The sequence below is a fragment of the Delphinus delphis genome, chromosome 12, assembly GCF_949987515.2.
Source record: "Delphinus delphis chromosome 12, mDelDel1.2, whole genome shotgun sequence".
Taxonomy (NCBI): domain Eukaryota; kingdom Metazoa; phylum Chordata; class Mammalia; order Artiodactyla; family Delphinidae; genus Delphinus; species Delphinus delphis.
The window spans coordinates 56329455-56348600 of NC_082694.2; the positions used below are offsets into that span (position 1 = coordinate 56329455).

The window sequence follows — 19146 nt, forward strand, 5'->3', positions numbered from 1 at the left end:
CTGTTAGCCGCCAAGCACAAGGGCTGGCATCCGAGATGGGGGTGGGTGGCTAGGGAGAGGGGACACGTGTGCTCATCAGCAACCCCTCAAAGCCCCAGGCCACAGTTTCCTCTTACTGACGTTGCCCAGCCCAGGGTGGGGGGGTTAATCTGTGGCTTATTTTCCATTTGTTTGTTTTAGCCCACCACGCATTTAGCAAGTTGGTTTAAAAACAAAAAAGCCCCAAATAAAACCAAAAAAGGAAACTCTTTTTTGAGTCATCTGATTATTTGTTCCCTGCCTTTAGAAGAGAGGCAAACTAACCCCAAAGTGTAGCACTTATTGAAGGATGATATACGGGGTCAGGCAGTCCCTCAAGCCATTCTCAGGCCCCTGGGGTGGGCCCTTGGTGACACACTGTTTTCCTTTATCGCTTTCCTGGGGATGTGGCTGGGAGGTGCCTCCTGGGTAGGGTGGGTACTTCCAACCATCTGCTTCTAGCCTGGGGAGAGGAAGGTTGGGTAGGCAGTGGAATGTAGCTTTTCCCAGCCATGCTTCCTCTACCTCTCACCACAAACTTAGATTCTTACAGCATCCCCACCTTCTCCTTAAGGCTGTTAGAGCTCCTGGGGGAGCCATGCATGAAGCCTTTATGAAAGCTCTGGGCCGCTGAAAACGTCTGAGTTCCCCCTTATTAATCAGATCATTAGAAAAAAAATAGGATATATTGGCTTAACTCTTTATAAAAATGCCTTCACTGAGCCAAAGTCCAACACTAGAGTCCCAAATTTCTTACAAAGTAAACATAAGAAATAGAAAAAAAACACAAACCACCCACATTTTTGGTACCTTCTGAAAACTCAGTTAAAGACATTTTCCATTACGTTTCTCAGTGTCCTGCCTTTTAGGATCTATGTGATAAATTTCATTTAGAATTTATCATGAGGAAAAAGATTGTTTCCTCATGAGCTAATATTGCTTCCTTTTCTTCAGACAATAGGAGTGACATAACCAATTGTGTTTCCCTTTTTGCTTTGACTGTCAGGGAACCTGGACTTAAATTTAATACCCATTTACAAAATTATCTATCTCCAGCTCCTGGTCTTTCCCTTCTGTGTGGTCTCTCATCTCCCCTTTCATCTTTACTTGAACTGCCTCACCTATTTGTACATTTAATTTCAGCTACATCACAGTTTTTTTTTAAATTTTTTTTGTGGTACACAGGCCTCTCACTATTGTGGCCTCTCCCGTTGGCGGAGCACAGGCTCTGGACGCACAGGCTCAGTGGCCATGGCTCACGGGCCCAGCCGCTCTGCGGCATGTGGGATCTTCCTGGACCGGGGCACAAACCCATGCCTCCGGCATCGGCAGGCGGACTCTCAACCGCTGCACCACCAGGGAAGCCCCACAGTTTTTAAAGAACAGGCAAAGTGTAACAAATGGCAAAACTAACCACCAAATCAGTAATGTGACCAAGGTCACCTAGAACTTGATCTCACTTCCCTGATGTCCCCTTGGAGAGACTCACAGGCTAGACACATGCAACCATTAGAAGAATATGTTCAAGTATTAAATGAGAAGAATAAGGGTTTTCGGGACTGAGGAGACAGATCAGTGAAGACTGGGACAGTCAAGGAAGGCTTCCCGAAGGAGGCACTACTTATTGGAAGCTTTGAAGGCTTGGGAGTTAGTTTCAGGAGTTCATTTCATTGGACCAGCTGTATGGTTTGGTTGAATTACAGGAAGCATTGGGGCAAGTACCTGGGAATTTGTCTAATTGGCTCTTTCCTGGGGACAGTTTCTGAACTTCTCTGAGAGGCCAGTGCATTGCTTTCTAGGAGAAACTATGTGAAGGCCATCAGGTGAGTCCTCAGTAAAGGGTGGGACTGGTCTAGCCACTATATTGGCATTTTAGATGGGATAATTCTTCATTGGAACTATTCTACATACTGCAGTATATTTAGCATCCTGGTTCACACCCACTAGATGCTCATAGCAATCCCCAGTCATTGGGACAGCCCCAAATTCCTACACATTTTCCCCAACGCCCCCGGGAGGGCAGTAACCACCCAGGTGAGACCTACCACTCCCTCAAATACCCAAGATTCTCCTCTCTGGTCTGCCATCCACAACTAGGATTTCCAGATTTAGCAAAAAAAAAATATAGAACACCCAATTAAATTTGAATTTTAAATAAACAATGCATAATTTTTTAGTGTTAAGTATGTCCCCAATATTGCACTACTCGTTGTTTATCAAAAAATGCAAATTTAACTAGTGGCCTTTATTTTATCCGGAAGCCCTACCCACAGCCCATCACCACCACCTACAAACCCGTCTCCCAGAAATTCCCTTGGGCTGGTCACTGTGGTGTGTGCTGAGCCATCCCCTACTTCTTCCCTGTAAGATCTGTCTGTTCTGTATTTCAGTTCCTGGTGTTCCATCACTGTGGGATAAGTCTCAGTGCGATGGTAAATACTTTTAATCAGATGAACAGATTCTTCCTAATAGGTAGGCTACTTACCCCATCTAGGTAGCACCTTCCATTAACCTGGTTAAAGTATACACCAGTCTCCGGAAGTCTCTCAGATTGAACGGTGGTGGGGAGGACAGACGGAAACAGGAAGCATTCCTAGGGCTAACAGCTTATGTTATGTGACCCTAAATTCCAATGAGTCTCAATTTTGCCTGCACAATGGGGAGCTTTAAACACTGTTGGTGTCTAGTCCTACCCTCAGAGACTCTGAGTGAATTATTCTGGGACGGAGCCTGGCATTGGGGATTTTTTAAAGCCCTAACCTCCCCCACCCCTACCCAGGGTCTCCCTAATTTACAGCCGAGGTTGAGAATCACTCCTCCACTTCCTGAGAAAAGCGAGAGAAAGGAGAGAGCAAGATAAAGGTCGAGAGGGGAAGAGAGAGAATGAGACCTGATTTCAGGGGCTCTGCCTGGCACTGGTCATCGAGGGGATTTGGAAGAATCAAGAGGCAGACACATTCCACTCGAGCAGGGGGAAAAAATGTTCAAGAAAGTAATATACTTCGAATGCGTTCCATTTAGAGCAAAACAGATGTGAAAAAGCACTTCTGAAAAGCCCAGAGAGTGTTTCATTTTGTGCCAAACACTGTCCTTAGAGATGCCCCAGCTTACCAAAAAAAAAAAAAAGAGTCCCCTAGAGAGAGTCCCATTTTTCTTTATTATCCGGTGAGTCTAACCAACGCCAGGATCAGGTTCAGAAGCCGGGCTGCTCACACGCGTGGCCTTCCTGGTGTTAGCTGAGGAGCAAGCTTCTGATGTCACCATGGGCACCTCAGCGAAAGAGCCTCCCCCCTTGGCTCCATGTGGGCTGTGAGCCCAGAGTGTCAGTCCCTGTGCCGTCAGCACACGCCGGCCTCGACAAGTAGGGCAGCATCGACATGGCTCCAACCTCCACCAAGAGGTACTTGCCGTTGGCAGGAAGCTGCTTCTGCAGAATTAAAAACCATCAGAGTTGATCAAAGGAAGTGCAGGGTAGGCTGGCGGGCGGGCCAGATCCTAATCTCCACTTGTTGGCCTCACACATCACTGCACATGAGTCACCCCGCTGAGCTCAGCGGACATGCTGTTTGGATTAGGCTTTTACAGGCGAGGCTTGCCAAGCTTGCCTCTGCCGGCTCGCTGCACAGAGCAGCAGAGAGGCGAGGGAGGAAGGTGGGTTGCGGGTTAGATGTGGTTGCCCAGGTGCCAGGCGGGGAGGCGGTTGGCTCCCCAGCTACACAGGACAGTGGCAGCAGGGGGTGGTTGTGAGTCCCACCGTCCCCCACCCATCTTCTCAGCTCAGCTCCACGAACCCCATTAGGAGCAACGGAGCCCACACCAGGCCTACACATCCTTCCTCTCTTGCCAACTCTCCAATTAAGATGTACTATTACAGGACTCACATCTTGCCTTCACTCAACCATTTGCCTCTCAACGAGCAGGAATTCCTTTTCTCAAAAGCAGGCAACACTTCATCACTCAGGCATCCTGCTCAAATGCAGTGGAGTCCAGCAAAAAAGGGAGGGAGGTCAGAAAATAAAAATTCCTAAATTAAGAGCCAATCCATAAAAGCAGGGCTTCCCCTAGTGCCTAGCTGGTGTGACATCACCACGAGTTACTCAATGAAAATGGTGTCAGAGTAGCGGCTCAATTACACGTGGAAGATTTCCTCAAGAAACAGAAGTCTGCAGAAAATGAATAGGGGTAGAAGATATTCTGCACTTAGGTCTTTGGGGGGCTGCCTCCAGAGGGGCTGATTTCCCTGGGCAGAGAGCTAAATGGGATTCTCTTTCAAATAGTGCCTAGCAGAGTCTTGGTACTAAGGAGTGGCAGTAGAGGTAACCCAGTGGTTTGTTTTGCAATGGTAGGAACGAGATCAAAATCCTTTGTCTCCAATTCTGCCAAGTTTTGCTTCTGTGCATGGTAACTTGGGAAGAAGCAGCCCCCATTATTTTGTGAGCCAAGGATTCTTGGCTTGTAGTGTCTGCTGGGATTCTCTTTAGAGTATTTTAGACTCTCATTTATTAAAAGCTTCTAAATGGAGGTGGCAGTTCTTGACACTTTCAAAATAAATGTTGCCACTGGTCCTTACACCACTCTTGACTCTAAACCACAAATTTCCAAACTTACCATTGCTCAATTAGCTGTAATTTAAAAAGTATTTCTGATTCCTGGCTTCAGGTTTCTTTTCACCTATCTATAATTCTCAGGGTGCTCAAATTTGCTCATGAAACCTGTCCTTTCCTTCCTTTCCTCCTTTATTATTTTCACTTAAAAATGCAAATGGAGATAGAAGGTACTACCCTGGGTAGGATTCCAGTCACTAAAGCACAGCACAGCAGTGACTGTTAGGTGAACCTCTGTGAACTCCAGCTCGGCCACCAATTCCCAATGTGACCTTGGAGCAATTTTCTAAACCCCTCACAGTCTCAAATTCCTCAGCTGTAAAATGTGGATAAAAATCACCCTGAACTGGGGCTTCCCTGGTGGCACAGTGGTTGAGAGTCCTCCTGCCAATGCAGGGGACACGGGTTCGTGCCCCGGTTCGGGAAGATCCCACATGCCGCGGAGTGGCTGGGCCCGTGAGCCATGGCCGCTGAGGCTGTGCGTCCAGAGCCTGGGCTCCACAACGGGAGAGGCCACAGCAGTGAGAGGCCCACGTACCGCAAAAGAAAAAAAAAAAAAAAAATCACCCTAAACTCATTGATGAGGACTAAATGAGCTAAGGCAAGAAAAACATTCAGTAAAGTCCCTGGCACCCAGTAAACACATAATCAATGCATTATTATTTCTATTACAGTAATTACTCTGCAACCAGCATTACACAGCTAATGGTGGTAAGCTTAATTGGATTTTACCAATAACATTTCTTCCTTCTGAAATTCCTCAGCGCCCAGAGAGCTGACATTTGCTTTAATCAAAAGTATTTGCTTGATGGTGCCTGTGCATCCTTCGTTAGGAAAAGACCATAGGAGAGGAGAAGGAAGAGAGGATTGTGTATCAGTTATGAAAAGAAGGTATTTTCCCTTGGGGGTTCCTTTCTATAACTAGAAGGAAAGTCTCAACTCTTGAGGGCTTGCTATGGATGGGGGACAGAGGGTGCAGATTCACATCCTAATGGAATCTGTGAGTGGAGGAAATCATAGGTAGGAATGTGATGTGGCTCAATGTATCAAAAAGGCACATCTACCGAGTTTCTGCGTAGCAGGGGATGATGTAAGGAGTAGAGGTCTTTCTGTTTAGAAAGGTACCGTGATGGGCAGCATTTCTAGTGCACGGGTAGGCCCTGGGCGTAGTCTACAGGTGGGAGCTGAGAAAAGGGGAATTGGAGGTGCTTTGCATAACAAAAATAAGGCATGCCCCCATTTAGATTTAGTTGGGGAGAATATGTGGGAAGATTGGAATATGTGTTGGAAGATTCTCCCCTCCCTTCCTTAATATGGATCTGGACTGAGACTAATGGTTTGTCTTTGGTGTGTGTGTGTGTGTGAGAGAGAGAGAGAGAGAGAGATATCTGAGAGTTACAAGCAATCAGAAGACCACAGGAAGAATGAGGAGGGGTATCTTGACTACACGCTGGCAGAGGGACCCTGAAGAGAACAAGAACTGGAGAAATGAAGCCTCCCTTGGGTTGTTCTGGGCCTCATCTAACTACATGGCATTACTTCTAACTGAGTAACTCAGACTTTGAGAAATGCATGGCTGTGGAGTATCTTTACCTTACAGGTGATCCTATTTGTGGTAAGAGGTAAGGTTGGGTTGGATCTTGTTGAGTGGGGATTTCATGGGCCGGGTTGGGGGGTTGCATTAAAATGTAAACATAGTGATAGCTTGTATTCTTTGTCTTTTGTGTGCTTTGATCCCAGCACCTAGAACAGTGCCTGGGACATCGTTGGTATTTAGTAAACATTTATTGAATGAATGAATTTTGCCATGGAGAAAAGCAGGCTCACAGGAAAAGAAGAAACAGAGGTTGGGCCTTGGGGCTGGTCATTAAGATAGGAAATGGGCCATGCCTATGAAGACACCCTGCTAAGGTTTTTTCCTTCTTCCCTTGGCCTCTGGGAACAATCATATTTAATATTCAGATTTTTTCCCCTTCTACATATCCCCAAATTTTCAATGAAGTGGCTTACACATACATGTTAGAGGTGTAGAATTAGGTGACAACACAACAAAGGCAAATGTGGCTTCCCTGCATTGTCCCTTGTATTAGTTTCCCATGGCTGGTATAACACACTGTCACCAATGCCACAAATGTATTATCTTACTGGTCTGCAGGTTAGAAGACCTAAAATCAAGGCATCTGCAGGGCTGCATTCCTTCTGAAGGCACCAGGCAAGAATCTGTTTTCTTGCCCTTTTCAGCTTCTAAGCACAGCCCGCATTCCTTGGCCTTTTCCTCACATCCCTCTGACCTCTGCTTACATTGTCACATCTCCCTCTCTGACTCTTACTCTCCTTCTCTTATAAGGACCCTTGTGGTTACATCGTGTTCACCCAGATATTCCAGGACAATCTCCCCAACTCAAGGTCCTTAACTTAATCACATCTGCAAAGTCCTTTTGCCACGTAAGGTAACATATTCACAGATTCCAGAATGTGGACATTCTTGGGGGCCATTGTCCTGCCTACCACATCCCCAAGGCACCATCGGTGTCATGTCCAGGGAAGATGGCAGTCCCGGAACACAGGCCAAGACCCACACTCCAGCGAGCAGAGACCCTGGCTGAGTGTGGAGTTTAAGGGCAGGTGAAAGCAGAGGCATAGGCAGCAGCCTGGACTGGCTTTGGAGATGAGCGACCCATCCCTTTCTGCACATATACTGGAGCAAAGTGATTCTTAGTGACAGAGACAGAAAGATAGAGTCTGCTTTTATGGATAGAGGGGCTGTCTAGGCAGCAGACACTCAGGTTACAGCCCTTTTCCAGTTTGGGGGTTAAGAATTTGAAACAATTTGTACAGTGCAGTGTCTGGTTTATGGCAGGTGCACAATTCAATAAGAGCCATCTATTATTAAAACCAGAAGGAAAGGGGGCAGGGGGGCTCCAGAGCCCCAGCTGCCGGAGGAAGCAGGTCATACACAGCTCTACATCCCCAACCCCGGGAAAACAGGAAGAAGACCTGTCATGAGGGAATAAGGTATGAGGCAGGTGTGCAGAGGTAGAGTTTCAAATGCCCTTTATCTTAATTTCTTCCCATACAAGCTAGGAGGAAGCATCTGGCCGGTTCTCTAATGAAACTTGGAACTCACTGCTGAAGGCAAGAAGAAAATATTTTTGTGGTTTTTCTGTGGGGGAAGAAAGCAATAAATTTTTCTGTTGTTGAAGGAACACCTTTCAGTTGTGTAGCTCTGAGAGGGATGTATTATTATTAAAGCATACGTGCCTGAAAGTTTATTACTCAGGCCACTGGGAAGCTTCACATAGACCCTGAAGGGTAAGAACAAAGGATGAGCTGGTGGTCCCAAGCTCAAAGGTAGTCACAGTAGATACAGATTTAAGAAATTGACATTCCTACTAGAACAGCTAGGTTTCTGTGGTGAGTGTTGGCTCTGGAAAGCTCATCTGTATCTCCCCATGGATTTCTTACAGAGCCCCTGCTCAGCAAGGAGCATCTGTTTTCAGTTGGCCTGCTCTTATCAGTCGGATGTGGTAGGAGAAGAGGACAAGGTTTTGCTCTTTTTTTATTTTCCACTTAAAAATTAAAAAAAATTTTTTTTAATGTTTATTTATTTATTTTCTTATTAGTCATCCATTTTACACACATCAGTGTACACACGTCAATCCCAATCTCCCAATTCATCCCAACACAACCCCCCACCCCCAGCAATCTGTATATCTTCTTTGGAGAAATGTCTGTTTAGGTCTTCTGCCCATTCTTGGATTGGGTTGTTTGTTTTTTTAATATTGAGCTGCATGAGCTGTTTGTTATATTTTGGAGATTAATCCTTTGTCCAATGATTCCTTTGCAAATATTTTCTCTCATTCTGAGGGTTGTCTTTTTGTCTTGTTTATGGTTTCCTTTGCTGTGCAAAAGCTTTTAAGTTTCATTAGGTCCCATTTGTTTATTTTTGTTTTTATTTCCATTACTCTAGGAGGTGGATCAAAAAATATCTTGCTGTGGTTTATGTCAAAGGGTGTTCTTTCTACGATTTCCTCTAAGAGTTTTATAGTGCCCGGTCTTACATTTAGGTCTCTAATCCATTTTGAGTTTATTTTTATGTATGGTGTTAGGGAGTGTTCTAATTTCATTCTTTTACATGGAGCTGTCCAGTTTTCCCAGCATCACTTATTGAAGAGACTATCTTTCCTCCATTGTATATCCTCACCTCCTTTGTCATAGATTAGTTGACCATAGGTGCGTGGGTTTATCTCTGGGCTTTCTATCCTGTTCCATTGATCTATATTTCTGTTTTTGTGCCAGTACCATATTGTGTTGATTACTGTAGCTTTGTAGTATAGTCTGAAGTCAGGGAGTCTGATTCCTCCAGCTCTGTTTTTTACCCTCAAGACTGCTTTGGCTATTCGGGGTCTTTTGTGTCTCCAATACAAATTTTAAGATTTTTTTGTTCTAGTTCCGTAAAAAATGCCATTGGTAATTTGATAGGGATTGCATTGAATCTGTAGATTGCTTTCGGTAGTATCGTCATTTTTCACAATATTGATTCTTCCAATCCAAGAACATGGTATATCTCTCCATCTGTTGGTATCATCTTTAATTTCTTTCATCAGTGTCTTATAGTTTTCTGCATTACAGGTCTTTTGTCTCCCTAGGTAAGTTTATTCCTAGGTATTTTATTCTTTTTGTTGCAATGGTAAATGGGAGTGTTTCCTTAATTTCTCTTTCAGATTTTTCATCATTAGTGTATAGGACTGCAAGAGATTTCTGTGCATTAATGTTGTATCCTGCAACTTTACCAAACTCATTGATTAGCTCTAGTAGTTTTCTGGTGGCATCTTTAGGATCCTCTATGTATAGTATCATGTCATCTGCAAACATTGACAGTTTTACTTCTTCTTTTCCAATTTGTATTCCTTTTATTTCTTTTTCTTCTCTGATTGCCGTGGCTAGGACTTCCAAAACTATGTTGAATAACAGTGGTGAGAGTGGACATCCTTGTCTTGTTCCTGATCTTAGAGGAAATGCTTTCAGTTTTTCACCATTGAGAATGATGTTTGTTGTGGGTTTGTTGTATATGGCCTTTATTATGTTGAGGTAGGTTCCCTCTAAGCCCACTTTCTGGAGAGTTTTTATCATAAATTGGTGTTGAATTTTGTCAAAAGCTTTTTCTGCCTCTATTGAGATGATCATATGGTTTTTCTTCTTCATTTTGTTAATATGGTGTATCACACTGATTGATTTGCATATGTTGAAGAATCCTTGCATCTCTGGGATAAATCCCACTTGATCATGGTGTATGATCCTTTTAATGTGTTGTTAGATTCTGTTTGCTAGTATTTTGTTGAGGATTTTTGCATCTGTATTCATCAGTGATATTTGTCTGTAATTTTCTTTTTTTGTAGTATCTTTGTGTGGTTTTGGTATCAGGGTGATGGTGGCCTCATAGAATTAGTTTGGGAGTTCTCCTTCCTCTGCAATTTTTTGGAAGAGTTTGAGAAGGATGGGTGTTAGCTCTTCTTTAAATGTTTCATAAAATTCACCTGTGAAGCCATCTGGTCCTGGACTTCTGTTTGTTGGAAGTTTTTTTTTTTTCCGGTACGCGGGCCTCTCACTGTTGTGGCCTCTCCCGTTGCGGAGCACAGGCTCCGGACGCTCAGGCTCAGCGGCCATGGCTCACGGGCCCAGCTGCTCCGCGGCATGTGGGATCTTCCCGGACCGGGGCACAAACCCGTGTCCCCTGCATCGGCAGGCAAACTCTCAACCACTGCACCACCAGGGAAGCCCTGTTGGAAGAGTTTTAATCACAGTTTTAATTTCATTACTTGTGATTGGTCTGTTCATATTTTCTATTTCTTCCTGGTTTAGTCTTGGAAGGTTATACCTTTCTAAGAATTTGTCCATTTCTTCCAGGTTGTCCATTTTATTGGCATAGAGTTGCTTGTAGTAGTGTCTTAGGAGGCTTTGTATTTCTGCAGTGTCTGTTGTAACTTCTCCTTTTTCATTTCTAATTTTATTGATTTTAGTCCTCTCCTTCTTTTTCTTGATGAGTCTGGTTAATGGTTTATCAATTTTGTTAATCTTCTCAAAGAACCAGCTTTTAGTTTTGATCTTTGTTATTGTTTTCTTTGTTTCTATTTCATTTATTTCTGCTCTAATCTTTATGATTTCTTTCCTTCTGCTAACTTTGGGTTTTGCTTGTTCTTCTTTCTCTAGTTCCTTTAGGTGTAACGTTAGATTGTTTATTTGAGATGTTTCTTATTTCTTGAGGTAGGCTTGTATAGCTATAAACTTCCAACTTAGAACTGCTTTTGCTGCATCCCATAGGTTTTGGATCGTCATGTTTTCATTGTCATTTGTCTCTAGGTATTTTCTGACTTCCTCTTTGATTTCTTCAGTGATCTCTTGGTTATTTAGTAATGTATTGTTTAGCCTCCATGTGTTTGTGTTTTTTACGTTTTTTTTTTCCCTGTAATTGATTTCTAATCTCATAGCATTGTGGTCAGAAAGGATGCTTGATATGATTTCAATTTTCTTAAGTTTACTGAGGCTTGATTTGTGACCCAAGATGTGATCTATCCTGGAGAATGTTCCGTGTGCACTTGAGAAGAAAGTGTAATCTGCTGTTTTTGGATGGAATGTCCTATCAATATCAATTAAATCTATCTGGTCTATTGTGTCATTTAAAGCTTGTGTTTCCTCAGTAATTTTCTGTTTGGATGATGATCTGTCCATTGGTGTAAGTGAGGTGTTAAAATCCCCCACTATTATTGTGTTACTGTCGATTTCCTCTTTTAGAACTGTTAGCAGTTGCTTTATGTATTGAGGTGCTCCTAAGTTGGGTGCATATATATTTATAATTATTATATCTTCTTATTGGATTGAGCCCTTGATCATTACGTAGTGTCCTTCCCTGTCTCTTGTAACATTCTTTATTTTAAAGTCTAATTTATCTGATATGAGTATTGTTACTCCAGCTTTCTTTTGATTTCCATTTGCATGGAATATCTTTTCCATTCCCTCACTTTCAGTGTGTATGTATCCCTAGGTCTGAAGTGGGTCTCTTGAAGACAGCATATATATGGGTCTTGTTTTTGTATCCATTCAGCAAGCCTGTGTCTTTTGGTTGGAGTATTTAATCCATTCACCTTTAAGTTAATATTCGTTATGTATGTTCCTATTACCGTTTTCTTAATTTTGGGGGGTTTGTTTTTGTAGGTCCTTTTCTTCTCTTGTGTTTCCCACTTAGAGAAGTTCCTTTAGCATTTGTTGTAGAGCTGGTTTGGTGGTGCTGAATTCTCTTAGCTTTTGCTTGTCTGTAAAGCTTTTGATTTCTCCATTGAATCTGAATGAGATCCTTGCCAGGTAGAATAATCTTGGTTGTAGGTTCTTCCCTTTCATCACTTTTAAGTATATCATGTCACTTCCTTCTAGCTTGTAGAGTTTCTGCTGAGAAATCAGCTGTTAACCTTATGGGAGTTCCCTTGTATGTTATTTGTCATTTTTCCCTTGCTGCTTTCGATAATTTTTCTTTGTCTTTAATTTTTGCCAATTTGATTACTATGCATCTCAGCATGTTTCTCCTTGGGTTTATCCTGTATGGGACTCTCTGCACTTCCTGCACTTGGGTGGCTATTTCCTTTCCCATGTTAGGGAAGTTTTTGACTATAATCTCTTCAAATATTTTGTCTGGTCCTTTCTCTCTCTCGTCTCCTTCTGGGACCCCTATAATGCAAATGTTGGTGCATTTAATGTTGTCCCAGAGGTCTCTTAGGCTGTCTTCATTTCTTTTCATTCTTTTTTCTTTATTCTCTTCTGCAGCAGTGAATTCCACCATTCTGTCTTCCAGGTCACTTATCCATTCTTCTGCCTCAGTTATTCTGCTATTGATTCCTTTTAGTGTATTTTTCATTTCAGTTATTGTGTTGTTCATCTCTGTTTGTTTGTTCTTTAATTCTTCTAGGTCTTTGTTAAACATTTCTTGCATCTTCTTGATCTTTGCCTCCATTATTTTTCCAAGGTCCTGGATCATCTTCACTATCATTATTCTGAATTCTTTTTCTGGAACGTTGCCTATCTCCATTTCATTTAGTTGTTTTTCTGGCATTTTATCTTGTTCCTTCATCTGGTACATAGCCCTCTGCCTTTTCATCTTGTCTATCTTTCTGTGAATGTGGTTTTTGTTCCACAGGCTGCAGGATTGTAGTTCTTCTTGCTTCTGCTGTCTCAGTCTTGCTCTTAAGGAGGTCATTCATTCTGTACAAATGTGGTGAACCCTTGCTGGACGTTCTAGGCACTGATCTAGGTTCAAGGGATATTACAACGACCAAAACAGACAACAAATGATAACCATGTATCTGGTTGTGATAAGTGGTCTAGAGACAGACAAGGCAGAAGAAAGGGTTGAAGAGCAGCATTTGATGTGGGGAGTGGGAGGAAGGCCCCTCTGATAATGGGGTAGTTGTGCAGAGACTTGAAAGACGTGAAGGTGGCAAAGGGGCAAGTCACACAGACATCGCAAGAGCGGGCCACGTGGAGAGAACATCTATTGAAGCCTATGAAAGTAGCTCAGTTTTCAGTGGGCACTATGTACAGTGCTGACAGGGTTACAATATCTGTCTCCCTCCTCATGCAGAGTCCTCACCCACAATGGTGGGTGGCAGCTCCTTTGTGTCACACATCCCAATCTCCAGCCACGGTGAACTGGACCTGAGGAGGGAGGGCATCCATCCAAACTGAGCAATCTTGCATAAAGTAAGGGCAATCAATCATCAGGGAAAATCAGCAGTACGCGGCGACTGTCTCTCGAGGCTCACCTGGGGTTTTGAGTCTAGGAGGCTGGAGTTAGAAGGCCAAAGCCTGTGTGACTGAGAGTGGGTTTATCAACCTGTTCTTGAGGCAGAGACACACCCCAAGGCTATGCTGTGCAGTCGAACCTTTCCTAGGGTGAGTCCTGCTCCTCTGCAGGTATCTCCTGAGTGCAGGTACATAGATTAGGTGCAGAGATTGCAAAGGAAGAGCACACAGCAAACAGAAATACTTACACTGAGATTGCTTAGGCTTGAAGCAACATTCCTCTAATGCTCCCTATGCACACGCACTTGATAAGTAGAAACATAATTTGGATTTTTCAAAACTCTTTTTTTTTTTTTTTTAAAACTCTTTTTATGAATGGTGGGGTTTGTTTGTTTGTTTTTTTAAGGCACTACTTTTTTAAGAAGCCTGCGTGCTTCTATCTTGAAAATGTAATTTATGGGTGTGAGGAAGGATTTTTGTTTTTGTCTTTTTTTTAAAGGAAGTTTTCCGATGAGGAAGCTTTGTCCTTTTAATACCTTGAATATACAGTGTGGATGGAGCCAGTCAGGCTCTGACACGCCTCTTGTTCCAAGCTCTGCCGTCTCTTGGACTGCAGCCTCTCCACAGCTTACCCTGAGTTGGCTGAGCAGATTTCTTCATGAGTAAAATGCAAATAGCAATGTTCTCAAGGCCAGAGCATTTCTTTCTCCCAGGGAGGTTGTGAATTTCCAAGGTGCTTCTCTGCTAAGCTGAGATGTCATTAACTAAATTGTGTAAAAGGGCTTATTGTCACACCTTGCACTAAATATCAATACCATACAAATACCAGTAGTTGCTAAATACTAGTGCCTATAGAGGTTATGTCGAAAAAGAAAGTCCTTTTTAGATAGAGATGCATACTGAAGTATTTATGAGTAAAATGACATTGTGTCTGGAGCTTGCTTTTAAAAATTCCAGTTAAAAAAATGTGCATATTTGTGGGGGAAGGAGGTAGAAGTAGGGTGCTAGTTGCAACAAGATTGGCACCTGTAGAGATTGTTCAAACTGGGTGGTAGGAACATGGGGGTTCACTATTCCATTCTGTCTCACTTTGTGTGTGTTTGAAACGTTTCATGATACAAAGTTAAAAGACAGAGAGAGAAAGAAAGAAAAAAATAGTCTGACCCACTCTTTTCTCTCTGGACTCTGTTATTACATAACGTCAGCAGGGATCCGAACGTGGGGAATTTGATTATGGGAGTTTTTGCAGTGTGACTTCAACAAAGGGAAAAGTTTGATGGATTATTTCTGGAGAGTGGAACAGTCAGGGTTTCCAAGAAGAGTGATGTTGAAATGAATAATGAAGATTCCTTGCTCAGTGATGCAGCCTGCGGGCTCTTGTCAGACGTTCTGGGAAATCGCGGAAGGGGCTGGCATCGACCTGGCGGCTTAGCGCTTACTTGTGCAGGGCAGGAAAGATCCACGTGCTCCCTGCAGTTTCCCTCAGTCTCTCGAGAATGGTAGTGGGATTTACTTGTACTTTATATCCAGGGCTATGGCCAGGACAGTGCAGCCGTCCAGGTCAGTCGTGCATCCTGGCTCCCTGGATGTGGCATTCTCAGAAGCCTCGGTGTCTTGCAGCGGAACACGGTTGAGGGAGTGTGTGTAGGGCCTGGCAGCCAGTCTCCAGCATTCTCGCAGATTCCCACTAAGCCCAGAAAGGAGCACCCGAATGCAACACAGGAAGTTCCCTCTTCTCAACCCCCGTCCCTGGGCTTGCAGGGTGGGGTGGAAATTGGCCTATGGGTGACCACACCCAGCTCCCTATCCACCCCAACCAGAGACTTTACATCCTCAACAGCTGCTGTCTGTGTTTGGCTTTCAGCTCAGGCTGCTTTGACCCAGCTCCCAGAAACCAGTTTGCAGGGGACAACTGTGACACAGACGTTCCAGTCATAACTGACCTGCAACTTCTTCCTACTGTCCCCCTGCCATGCACATAGTGTGTCCTCATTTCATTGCTAAGACAGGATTTATCTCAGGAGGTGCCTCCTTGATTTGCCTATGATTTTGTTCTGGAGTTTCTTAAAACTTATTCCAAAAGCTCATCTCATCACTTAAAATGTGTGAGGATTTTTTTTTTTTAAGTGGGTTTCAGTGGACTAAAGAATAAGGTGATGGAGATGCCTTTATTTGTTTTGCTCAAGCTGCTCTGTGGGAGAAGATTGGACAATGAATGGTGCTTTAGGAAGTAACTTGGCTCTTCCATATCATAATCAATTCAACAAATCAAGAGATGACGTGGGCTATGAACTCTTTGGTGCTGCCTTTTTAAGGGCTCATAATCCCTGAAAATCATTCAAATCCTTCAGTATGGTAATAGCACTCCTGGAAATTTCTACAAAGGAAATAATTCAAAAGAAGAAGGGGGGAGGAAATCTTTATACGTATATAGATATTTATGGGAGAATCACTTGTAATAGTGAAAATTGGAAACATAGCAGAGGAATGGTTAAAAAAATTATGATATATCTGTGGAAAACCATGTAGCCACAAAAAATGATGATTAGGAAGACTATACAAGGAAAGTGTTTATTAAGTGATGCTAAAACACAAAAATTATATGAACATTAAAATTATGTAATTATATTATAATAATGTAATTTCTATATCTGACTGAAGACTGAAAGGAAATTTGGGAGAAGGGAAAGTGGTTGTGTTAAATGGTGGAAAAAATGAGTGATGTTTTTCTTTTTAAATACCTTTAGTGTTGTTGTAGACTTATTTTAGTAATAAGTAATTCTTTTTTTTTTTTTCTTTTTTTTTTTTTGCGGTACGCGGGCCTCTCACTGTTGTGGCCTCTCCCGTTGTGGAGCACAGGCTCCGGACGCGCAGGCTCAGCGGCCATGGCTCATGGACCTAGCCGCTCCACGTCACGTGGGATCTTCCCAGACCGGGGCACGAACCCGCATCCCCTGCATCGGCAGGCAGACTCTCAACCACTGTGCCACCGGGGAAGCCCATAAATAATTCTTTAAAAAAAAAAAGAATACTCAAGCTCCTTAACTTGTTGTGGTTGTTTTAACTTTGGGCAGTAAGTGAAAAAATATTCAAAAACTAAAGGAAGTCACATCAGCAACTATCAAATCTTGAGCTCAGAATGTGACTAATTGACAATAGTAGGAGTCAGATGAGAGAATCTAAAGATAACAGATACAGGAAATAGGTCCAAGAGGCAGTGGGGGAAAGGATTTGCATAGTTCAATATTTACAAAAAGGAACAAACTCACATCCATTCATTAGTCTATATTGAGTCTGATGATACCTGTGAACAAAAAGAGAGAGCCAAAGAGGCATCCTATATTAGCCTTTCTCTAACATTAATGGTCCATTTTGGGTGCCTTCCCTGAAGGCAGCTGAGCAACTCACCTAGAGGAATGGTTCAAATCATTCCTGATTTTTAAATATTAACCCTTGGCCAACTTAATTAATCATAGCGTACCAGCACTTGGAAGCACTCAAACAAAACACCCTTTACCCACAGGAGATGCATCCACCCCAAGCTGCTCTTCCCTTATAATCTTGCCCCAAACTTGCATGGGCAGCTCAGGACAAATTCTGGTCCCAGGCTGCCAATGTCGTGTATTGATGGAGTGAAGCAGGCTGACAGTCTGTAACCTGAGAAGGTTTTAGGAGAAGAGTCTGTGTTAAGTGCCAGTGTTAATTACAGTTGATTTAAACCTTAGATTGTGGATGGACCATGAAAAAGGCAGATTGATGACTACTATGTGGTCAGATGAACCCAGATACTTAGATCTTTCAAGAGAAAACAAAAAGCCTTAAAATCATCTCCAGGGTACAGACACTGTGGTAGGTCCAGTGAAAATTATAAGTTTAGGGTTAGACACGACTCTGCCCACAATCCAAAAGAGTGTGTTAGGGGAGCAGGATGGAAATACAGACAGAATTCGAGTCAATAAACGCATCACACAGAACAAAATATAAGTACCTCAAAGTAAAAAACTTTGAGCTAGGTAACCTGGGTTTAAGTCCCAGCTAGGCCCTCTGATCAACTGTGTGATGTTGGACAACTGTCTATGACTCAATTTCATTTCCTGTAAAATAGGAACGAATAACATCTACCTCAAAGGCAGGTATGAAGATTAAATAAGATAATGCATTTGAGAATCTGTTGAATCCGCAATGTGGACTGCATAAGGCAGTGGTTCTCAAACTTGACTACACATTGGAATCACTTGGGGAGTTAAAAAAAATACTGATGCCTGGGTCACGCCCCCAGAGATTCTGAATTAATTGGTATCATGTGTAGCCTTGGCCGTGGGATATTTAGAATTGTAGAAGAGAAAGAAACAAACCTATAATTATAGTTGGAGATTTCAAAACCCTTCTCTCAATAATTGACGGAACAAGTAAGATAGAAAAATCAGTGAGGATATAGAAGACTTGAGCAATGCTATCAAACGATTAGACTTAATTGACATTCCACTTAACAATGTCAGAGTATATATTCTTTTCAAGAGCACACAGAAAATTTTCCAAAATAGACCATATTCTAGCTATAAGATAAGCCTTAAGAAATTAAAAAATATCCAAATCAGAAGAGTGTGTAATTTGATCACAGTGGAATTAAGCTAGATGTTAGTAACAGAAAGATATCTGGGAAATAGCCAATTATTTGGGAACAAATTTGCATACTTCCAAATAACCTACAGGTCTAAGGAGAATTAGGGCAATTAGGAAATATTTGGAACTAAATGAAAACACAACATATCAAAATTTGTGAAATTCAGCCAAAATATATTTATAGGGAAATTTATACCACTAAACACTTACAGTATAGAAGAAGAAAGGTCTCAAACCAATGGCTTTAGATACCACCTTAAGCAACTAGAAAAAACAGCAAATTAAACCTAAACTAAGCAGAAAAGTGTAAATTATAAAGATTAGAGAAGAAATTAGTGAAATAGAAAACAGAAAAACAATGGAGAAAAATCCATGAAATTAAAAGCTGGTTCTTTGAGAAGTTCAATAAAATTGATAAACCTCTAGCCAGACTGATCAGGAAAAGAAGAGAAAGAAGACACAAATTACTAATATCAGGATTGAGAGAGGTGATATCACTATAGATTCCATAGATATTATGGAATAAAAGTATTATAAGGGAATATCAAGAACAACTTTGTGTCAACAAATATGACCAAATTAGAGGAAATGGAAAGATTCTTTGATGCAATTTACCATTTATTAAAAAAAATAGATAACCTGTATAACTCTACATCTATTAAATAAATTGAATTAGTGGTTAAAAATCTTCCCACAAAGAAAATTTCAATCCAAGATGGTGAATTCTATCAAATATTTAAGGAAGAAATAATACCAATTCTACACACGAACACTTCAAGTAAATTGAAAAGGATGGACTATATCCCAACTCATTCCATGAGACCAGCATTACTCTGATACCAGAACTAGACAAAAATATTACAAGAAAAGAAAACTAGAGATCAATATCTCTCATGAGTATAGATGCAAAAGTTCTTAAGCAAATTTTAGCAAATAGAATCTAACAATATTTATAAAAGATAATAAATAATGAGCAAGTTGGTTTATCTCCAGAATGCAAGGTTAGTTTGATATTTGAAAATCAATCAATGTAATTCACCATATTAACAGACTTAAAAGAAAAACCATATGAATATCTCAGTAGATGTAGAAAAATAATTTGACAGAATTC

At 41.9% G+C, this 19146-nt stretch overlaps 1 long non-coding RNA gene across 2 annotated transcripts in view; it reads right to left on the reverse strand.

Moving 5' to 3' along the window:
* Positions 1–3169: 3169 nt before the first annotated feature.
* Positions 3170–19146, reverse strand: part of LOC132435456 (uncharacterized) — a 34833-nt gene continuing 18856 nt past the window's right edge. For both annotated transcript variants that reach the window (XR_009521546.1, XR_009521545.1), the window contains one exon: positions 3170–3445. This is a non-coding gene — a long non-coding RNA (uncharacterized lncRNA). The remainder of the gene's footprint in view (positions 3446–19146) is intronic.